The sequence below is a fragment of the Anas acuta genome, unplaced genomic scaffold (assembly GCF_963932015.1).
Source record: "Anas acuta unplaced genomic scaffold, bAnaAcu1.1 SCAFFOLD_114, whole genome shotgun sequence".
NCBI lineage: Eukaryota > Metazoa > Chordata > Aves > Anseriformes > Anatidae > Anas > Anas acuta.
In genome coordinates, this window is record NW_027076137.1 from 51,444 (window position 1) to 60,840 (window position 9,397).

Sequence of the window (9,397 nt, forward strand, 5' to 3'; positions counted from 1 at the left end):
AGAACATCTGAAATTGCCTAGGTTAACCCTGTCTAGAACTACTTCTTGGAGACTTAGTTCTTCTGCACCTTTAACTTTCCCCACTTCCTACCCCAGGCAGCTAGAACAGCGTTATCAGAAGGACTGTGGGTCAGAAGAGACCTGAGAGTTCATTATCAAGCCTGCTCCCATGACGATAGAACAGCCTGTTTATTACCCCCCTGCTCCAGCAGGTTTTAGCAGTCTATTTAACAGCTATTCTGCATCTGTTGAGAAAACTGTCAGCATCTAATAAAAATATATATATATCTTGCTAAGACATACCTAAGGCATTGATTTTATTTTCCTCTGCTTCCTCCCACCCCCTCTCTTGGTAACAGAAACCAGTATGATTTTGAAGCAAACAAATCTATCCTGCAAAAGCACAATCAGTACACCTACGGCACTGAAAAATGCTTTTGTTGATTGATTTTGAGAACACATCGTTAGGCACTCACGTCAATTTCCATGTGTCTGAATCGGCAGACATTCCTGAAACAACGACCCTCCTGCCACAGCTTGCAGACCATCTCATTGCCCAGAGCAGCTTCGCAGTGGCGGTAGGCACATTTGTCTCCCTGGAACCAAAAGGAAACCAACGAGGAAAATAGAGTACAGCCTCAAAAATGGCCATGCTGCTGCCTAATGTTGCTACAACTGAATTCAGAATCTATCTGGTTCTCAAGTTAACCAAAGACCAGCGTGCTTCCTCCTCCTAATCTACTCCTTCCTGAAAAAAAATGGGAAAAAAAAGCAAAGCAAAGGAAAGCCAGCCATACCTTGGTACAGGTAGAATAGAAATAGAAGTAGCAATCGTCTCCTTGTTTAGACATGCCGACGAGTTCTGCTAACAAGCTCGGCTTCTCTCCACAGGGCCTTCCTCTGCTCTTGGAGAGAGCTGTCTTCACCCTTGCTTGGGCTGAAAGTCTTCTACTGGCTTGTGAGCAGGGAAATCTTCTTTTGAAAAGTAACCCTAAAGAAAGTAACAAGTGAAAAATAATGAGGAACCAACATTTTTCCAGCTTTCTTCAGTTGATCAAATCAAGTTATCAGTCTCTCGAAGAGAGCAAAGCCTTGAAATCAGCTGTTACATGAACTAACTAAATATGAAAGTTCCGTTAAGCTGCCAGGAGCTTTGTCAGCAAGCGTTCTCTTCCACATCCTCAGTAAGATGACTTGGAGCACATCTGGAAGCCTGAAAACGGAGTCACTCCTTAAAAAACCACCTGATCATACATGCAAGTCAATAATCAACTCTGGCTACAAATAACTTCTCTAGAACACAGTTAGGATGCATTAAACAGCACGTTCCAGGCACTGTGGGTCTTCCATTTCACCTACCTGGACAACCTCAGCAAAGTTATCGATCTTCAAAGACTTCCAGTTAACTTCTCCTGTAGGCCAAACCAAGACTGAATCCGTGAATTAATAATAAAGGGGTAGGAAGAATTTTCCTCCTCACTTTGCCAAGGGAACCTCTCATCCACAATTCAAACATAGGATGTGCTTTTAAACAGCTTATAACTAATAGAGGAAGCAAGTCCATTTGAATGCTCTCTCAGACTGGAGACAGCCAGGGTTAGTTAGCTCTTCAAAAAAATAAAAACCAAAAAACAAAACAAAACAAAAACAAAAAACCCAGCACATTTAGAGATGAACTCGTGATTCAAAGTGGCTGCAAAAATGAGGCTCCATCTTCCACAGCCGGACAATTTAACTTTTTTTTTTTTTTTTTAATTTAAAATTCGGTATGTTCCAATCTCTGGTCTTCAAGATTTCTTCACCTATTAAGAAAACACAAAAACCTTTCCCCGTCTTTATTACCTGTACAGCAAAAAACATACCAGTGCATATAAATCCACAGATGTGCATACGCATACACACATCTGTGTTTATACACACACGAGGAGGGAGTGAGAGAAAGTTAGCGAGAGCGACAGTGAAAATCAGAATTTTTGCCTTTTCGACACAGAGAGCGCGTAAAAATTCTCTCATTTTGAGGGAACTAGAAAAAAATGGAGGCTCTACAAAAGATTTTGATGAGTATGCCTTCGAGGCCGATGCTTTGTAACATGAGTGATCTGGGGGCCACCACACAAATATGCAGACGTATGTACATGCATACAGGATAAACAGATCTATACACACAAGCGTGCACAGTATATGTTGTATGATCTCCATAGCGAGAACAACTCGTAGCCCTGATCAGACACGTAGAGTTGCAATCAATTAACAGCAGGAAGACAGCAGATCAAGGGTACAGCAAGCTTTGAGAGGCAGGGGAATGCTCACTTTGCCAGTGGCATGACTGCATGATGCCAAGGATTTTGAATTAGTTGGATTTTTTGGAAGCAATTGGGTTTTTCTTTCTGCGCTGTAGCAAATACCACAGGTTTGCCACCAGGTGCTGTTCCCTAATCCATATATCCATCCTCATCCATTGCTTCAGGATCATGAAAGGTTAGAGAAGACGACTTAGGTCCAATTTAACAGCCAATGATTTTTCGATGAGCAGAGCTGCAACAGATTTTATTTAGCCACAAGCATTTTTTTTTCTTTTTTCTGAGATGAAGTCAGAAATTTTAATTATTATTTTTTTTAAAGACACTAAACACAAAACCTGCAACCAGACCAGATAAAGTTCAAATTAGAGTGATTCTGAATCCTTTCATTAAAACGCTGCACATTTCTGTGCAAATTATTTCTGACTCTTCTGGACAAAAGTGGATGAAATAGTTCTTACAAATTAATAATCAAAGGTTGGAACCTTTTACTCACACAAACACTAGTGAATTTTCCAGGAAATATTTTTTTGGCAGGGAATTTTCCCAAATCTAAGATAAAGAGAGGAAAAGTTGGCTTCTCATATTAGTTACTGCTTTTGACTGCTGGGCAAAGGGAATAAAAACAGTAGTTAAGTGCAAGCTTTCCTTCTCTTCTTTACTATGGATAGGAATCGTCACTTCACACCTTTAGCACCTTCAGAAACACACCCAGTGCCATGCAGGTTCCTCTGCATCTACTTCTAACAATTACTGGTGCTCCTTAGCATGGAAGTTTGACTCAAAACACTCTCCAGATTTAGCTCTTTTGACTGCCCAAGGAGCTCATCATTTTGCTTGTTGCCTTCCAGTTTCCTGAACAGACCGGGAACACTGTTCAGAATCTGAATAGATCTGGTCTAAGGAATAGGAAGAAAGCAAAACCAAGCATACCTCGCAGCCCTAAATTCCAAAAAAGCAGTCTCATTTTAAAAAGGACCTCAAAAGCTTTTTTTTTTTTAAACTGACACCTGCTAACACGGCAATCCGGGCGCTAAACCAGCTGAAGTTCTCCCTGAAAGCCTGAATAAAAATGAGTAACTCTGGTGCATTCAGCAGGTCTGTAATAGAAGTTGGTAAGATTATTAGATTTCTTTTTTTTTGCTCCAGGGTGCTGGAAAAATGTTTGCATTAAGAGATTTTGAACCTTTTCTACCAAACAATTAGAGATGCGCTACAGTGCCAGTAGCTGGGGGTCTGGAAATACACACCAACAAGTGTCATAAGCTTTGCCTTTGCTGAAGGAAGATGAATAGTACCAAGAAAATCTGTCTAGTTTGTTTTACAGGCTTGTCTTTCTCAGTATGGAACAAACTGACCTCCCTGGTCTAACTTTGCAGTTGCCTATTCTGCCTTTGTCCTGGAGAGAAGAGCAAGAACAAATCTATTTTTGCACTCCAAAAACGCATTAGAGGAGGATTATCACACCCACCTAAGGGTACTTCCTTGTTTGTTTATAAAGCACCAAGTATTTCTCTTGGACAGTCTCTGTAGCTGGTCTGTTTTGTGCCTTCCATTTATAATAAAGATATTAAGATGTTTACCCCTTGTTTTTTTTTGTTTTTTTTTTTTTTTTTTGTTTTGTTTTGTTTTTGTTCTTTTTTCTAACGAACAGTGGAAGTGGAGAGTCAGATGACAAGCAAGAACAAACACTAGAAACTCCTTGTTCTGCCCCTGCTTTTTAATCACCCAGCATCACCCCGGCTGCAAAACAGCCTCTGCTGATTTACCTGTTTGTTGAAGCACCCCACAGGCTGCAAGTGCGGTGTCCTAGGTGTCAAGTTCTATTTAACGGTGCACGGGTAACCATTCATCTTCCCACAGTCGAAGCACAGAACAGCCTCTTGCTAACAGAACTCATCCCTGCTGCTGCAAGAAACCTCATGGCCTGCAGGAAAACCTCAAGCTAAGAGTTCCAAAGCAAAAGCAGAAAACGCATGATTTGTACTCTTTATATTGGAGTGAATTCTAGCTGCTAAACGCTGCCTACATCTGAGGGCACGTGCTGAGGCTGGGGGGAAGGACACTCAACACCCACTGACAGCAGGAGTGCAAAGATGACAGCCAAGAAGGCAAAGGTTAGAGCTGAACGCTGCCTCAGCTTCCTCCAGCAGCCAGCGGGGGGTCACCTTTCAGCACGCTCTCTGAGACTCTGAGCCCCGAGTTACCGCAGCCGCCAGGTACAGCTGCTCCTTGCTGGCCCAAACTATTGGAAGAGTCTTCAAACTTCAGGGACCTGTTTTATGACAGCCTCGAGATCCAATTAATCTGTTCCTGAAGGCGCTGATCGTCCTGGTGTTTCTGGAGCTGTCCAAGAACAATCCTGAACTGAGGCACTCGTCTGATCAGACAGTGCTTCGGCACAGATTTGTCTTTAGCTTGACACATCAAGGTGAAGAGGAATCGATTCTTGCAAGCAACCTCTCAAGCAGGGATCTAATAAGGTGACCAAAACGACAGATCTGTTGTGCAGATCTGAGCACGTCCCTCTGCAGGGAATCACTTTCAAGCCTAAGATGTTTCACCCATCTCCCTGCCCCAGAGCGACACAAGTAAAGCTCTTAAGCAATTGCTAACCTGTTCTCAGTGCTCACGAGTCCCAAATCACTCATTTTACAATCTATAAACCATGGCAGCTGGCACCTAGTTGGCACACGGTGACACTGCACACGTTGGCAGTGTCGTCAGGAGCTGCAAAGTCAGGGCTGAGGGGGTTAAGGGAAAACCACACATCAGTTTAGCAACTTGGCTCCTGTAGGATACTTCCTACGGCAGGAGTTTCAGCAAAGCCACTCAGAGGGACCTGCTGGCTAATTCAAACGGGACTTCTGCTGGAGCAGTCAGAAGGCAGCAGGAGATATCCAGTGGGCATCGCTGTCAGTCTGTGGCAGTTTGGGGTCCAGGTATCAGTGGTTAGGTGGGGTTTTCTCTGCTTCACTTTCTCCAAAGCTGTGAAAAAATATTTCTTTTACAGCACTGTACAGTCCCACGTTAAGGATGGAACCAGCTGCATCAACTTCCAGTACGACGGTGTTGGAAAAAGGTGCCTTTGGTGGTCAGGAGCACAACAGCTCTGCTGATGTGTTATTTAAGTGTGTTCTTACATCTGAGTTTCCTCATAGCAGTATGTAGCTGAGGGGGTCCAACTTTCCCAGGGAAGATTTATGGTTTTTCTCCTACCAAGCACCAGCTCAGTATACAAAGCTCTGTTAATAACACCCAAGCATGTAGATGTTAAACTGAAACTGCTTTTAAACCTAGTTGTTGTTACAAAAATAGCTTAATACACCATCTTCAGAGGGTAAAAATTCACATGGAAGTACAGAAAAACCCAGAAGCGCTTCCTGAGCTTCAGTTTACCAACAGCACCATCGGATTTAGATCCTGGCCTGGCAGCCAGGATGCAGGGTCTGTAAGCATTGCTGCGATGTGGAAGTGCCAAGACAGGTTTCTGGCCTGCCCTGACTAAAAGACCTTTTTTTTCCATACAAACAGCGTGCCAGGGTACGCTGTAATGCCAATGTGCCAGGTCAATAGAGGATGTCAAACAACAGAGGCGTTTCTCCTAATTTCTGGCATGAAAACACTTTTCACAGCATTCTTTTCACCAAGAAACCCCTCTCTATCTTCTCCAATACTCCAGGATCTGCTGCAGCTGCAGCAGCCGCGCTGCTACAACCCACATCTTTGCCAAATCTTTTCAATAATTGTGCTTTACCTCGGCAACGTTGAGGTCACTCCTCTTCCTCCTCCAGCTGAGGAAGCAGCTCGCTGGCTCTGCCACACCGCAGGTGCGCAAGCAAAAGCTGGGAACACAGGAGTCAAACTCTCAGTGCTCACGAAGCCACCAGGGCACAGGCCTGACACAGAGGCACCCCGGATCCGCTCTCCCTCCCCGCTGCGAGGCTCGCAGCAGCCCCGACCCGAAGCGCACACAATGCTTCGCATGGTGATGTCACCGCTGATTCTGAGTCCCCAGGTGAGGATCTGCCTCACCACTCTCAACGCTGGGGTTGGGTTTTGGTTTTGTTTTTTTTTTTTTCTTTTAAACATTCACAGCTTATGGGAAACCATCAGGTAAACCACAGATCGCTAGGGAAGAAGTCCCACACGAGGGAAGAAGTCCGTGCTTTTCTTCCAGGCAGCGGCACGTGCTTTAACACGCCACGTTCGACAAAGCAGCTCTCCCCGTTTTGCTCAGTGGCAACAGGCACGACTGCAACGCACACAGGTGTAGGCAGCACCTGCAGGTCCCAAACCCTTAACCGGTTTGTAGAGAGCACCAATTTTTGAAGTAGTGGCTCTCCCTTAATCCATGACCCCTTCTTTCCTTTATTTATAGCGGGTGGCTCTCCTCCATTTTCCTCCTCAGTGTCTGAGCAGACACTGGGAATCGTTTCTGGAGGAAGGGCACTGCTGAAGCTCCTACATCTACTCTCCGAGAAAAGAGAGTATGTCAAAGAATACAGATTTCCTTTCTTTTTCCCTTTTGAAATACAATTTCTGAAATCAACGCTGCCGCCTGGCAGCAAATACCTACGGGACTAAAGAGGATTCCTCATCCTCACTGTAACGTTGTAGTTAACCTCCCAACGAACCCATCTCCCCAGGAAGCGGCCATTTGAGATGGGAAGGGGTAGAGCAAGAGGAAGCTCTCCTTAGCCTAGCTCTTCTCCCAACACCACCTTGCCATCCAGCACCAAATTCAATTCACCTGCTCCGCCCGATCAGTCGAACGGGCGTCCGACGCTGGCACATGCCACAGCGGTGTTTCTGACGTGGCTTAAATCACCTATCCGCAGAATATCTCGGGTCCGTACGCTCCAATAACGCAGTAGTTGAGAAATAACGCCCAGAGCTCACACTCTGAGTGCAGCCCAACAGCACCGAAGCACCGGGAGGCTAAACATTCCCAACCTGGCAACAAGGCTGACCCAAGCAACAGCACGGAACCCTTCTGCACCTTCAGCGTGGACATCAGCGGAAGGAAACACAGATTTTTCTTTTCTCCTGGGGCTGCACCGCTCAGGGCCAGCAGAGCAGTGCTTCCCCTTCCCTTCTCTGTCTGTGCCAAGATCGTGCCTCGTCTCTCGAGTCCTGCCCGTGATGGTGCCTGGCCTCAGCCCCTTGAGGCGGCCATTCCTCCACCACCGCAGCTCTCTTGGCAAGCTGCGAGTCATTTTATGTCTTGTCACGGCTTTCCAGAGCCAGGCACACAGGTTCTGGAGAAGGCTGGGGCAGGACAAGCCTGCTTTAAGCCCCAAACCTGCCTCCTTTACTGTCTTCTCTCAGGCCAGGCCTACCCTCCGGGCCCAGCAGCACTCATCCTGCCTGCCCCAGGACCCGCAGGTTGCGCCCTGTGGTAGCAGCAAAGAGCCCCCCAAATGTCTGTCCTGGGGTACACAGGGGTGAGGCAGCCCCGTCACTGCACAGACACCCATGGGACACGTCACCAGAGCCGCTATCGGCTTGGCAATTAAGGACGTGGGAGAGGAGCCCACGTCACGCAAGCATTCGTGGCTGCCCTGGACAAAGAAAGAAACAGTGGCTGTTTTTCTCCCCATTTAAATAGCTAAAAGCACCGCTAGCAGTTTCTTTCTTTGCGTCCAGCCTGTACTACGTTTAAAGACAGAAGCAGCTTCTGCTGAGGAGGTGGAAGATGCTGTCAGCAGAAACACCGTGCCTAGAATGCGAGCAGGGAAGACAGCGATGCTGTGAAATAAAGCTTTTACAGCCGCTTCAGATCAGTTGGCCCGGGCTCCAAGGGTCAGACACCCAGCTGGGAAGATTGAATTTCCTCCTCGATAGCCTTGCCCAGCTCAATCTTGCCATCCTGACTTGGCTCCAGAGAAAGCCTCTTATTAAAGGCACAGAGAAACAATAGCTTCTCGGCCAAAAACTAGGAGTTCAAGCAATCCAGTGAAAAAGCTGTGCTTGGGAACAAGAACGTTTCAGAGGCTAGTTGATTTTAGTTCTCATCGTCACTCGTGTCATGGCAAAGGGCCTCTACAGAGGCAAAAGAGTCTCAGCACTGAGGTAGGACATAGCTCAAACACCAGCCCCAGAAGGTGGAGATCATAGCCTTGACTCACCCTAAAGGCATCGCAGAAAGGGCACCAGGTAAGAGGACAAGGAGGGTTTTTGCTCTAGGGTTAGTTTGTCACATAGCCCAGGAGCCACTGGCTTTGGCTAGCATTTGACAACTGATTCTGGACCTTGAATGGACGAAGCCATACTCTGCCTCTGAATAATGAGGCTTGCATAGAGAGAAAACCCACACTGCCTATAGGGACTCTGTCATAGCAGTGGGCTTGCTTCTTGAGCCCCATCCCTCTTTCCACCCTGCAGGCCCTACTTGCACGCTCTGCCTTGCTCAGATGGGAAGCTCAGCCATTCATCCAGCACCACGAGAAGATATGGGATTGATTTCACAAGCTGGTGGACACACTGAGGACGTCACAGTTACATGTGGGCACATTTTATTCTCTGGATGCACTCGCGCATTGTTTCTGCTCAACAGCCAAAGCTTTATTGATTCAAAACCATTTCGCTTCTCCCCCACCCCCAGCATGTTTTATTTATTTATTTATTTATTTTTAAATTTTGTATATGTATCCCTTTTCCCACCCCTCAACTGCTCGTCCACTTCTGATTTGAGTAATATCTCTGCTTGGAGTCTGTTTTCTCAGAAGAAGCTAACTGACAATTCATTCTTTTTTTTTTTTTTTTTCTCCCAAGAACTATATAAATTACATGCAAAACATTGTACACAGAGATTAATATCAAAATGCAATACAGATCAGATGCACTTTAAGCTGGACTCTAGGATATGGCAAACACACCAGGGTACATATTGCTTTGAAACCACCATTTTTTTTTAATGTCATGCATACCACATAATATTCAGTCTTTTGTTTTGTATTTTTCTGTTTTTATACAAAAATACCAGTGCTTATTATACTAGTTACTGGAAAAGAAAAAAAAAATCAGATCTGTGTGCCCTCTTCAAATCAAAATTTTGTTGTGAGAGCACTGGATAAATATATATACACACACCA

The 9,397-nt window shown here is 45.5% G+C and overlaps 1 long non-coding RNA gene across 1 annotated transcript; it reads right to left on the minus strand.

Annotated features, from left to right (window-relative positions):
* Positions 1-476: 476 nt before the first annotated feature.
* On the minus strand, positions 477-3,707 carry LOC137849007 (uncharacterized). The gene is made up of 3 exons (XR_011091625.1): positions 1,360-3,707; positions 798-991; positions 477-596 (listed from the first exon to the last, which is right to left on the minus strand). It is a non-coding gene; the product is annotated as an uncharacterized lncRNA (long non-coding RNA).
* Between the last annotated feature and the right edge of the window lie 5,690 nt (positions 3,708-9,397).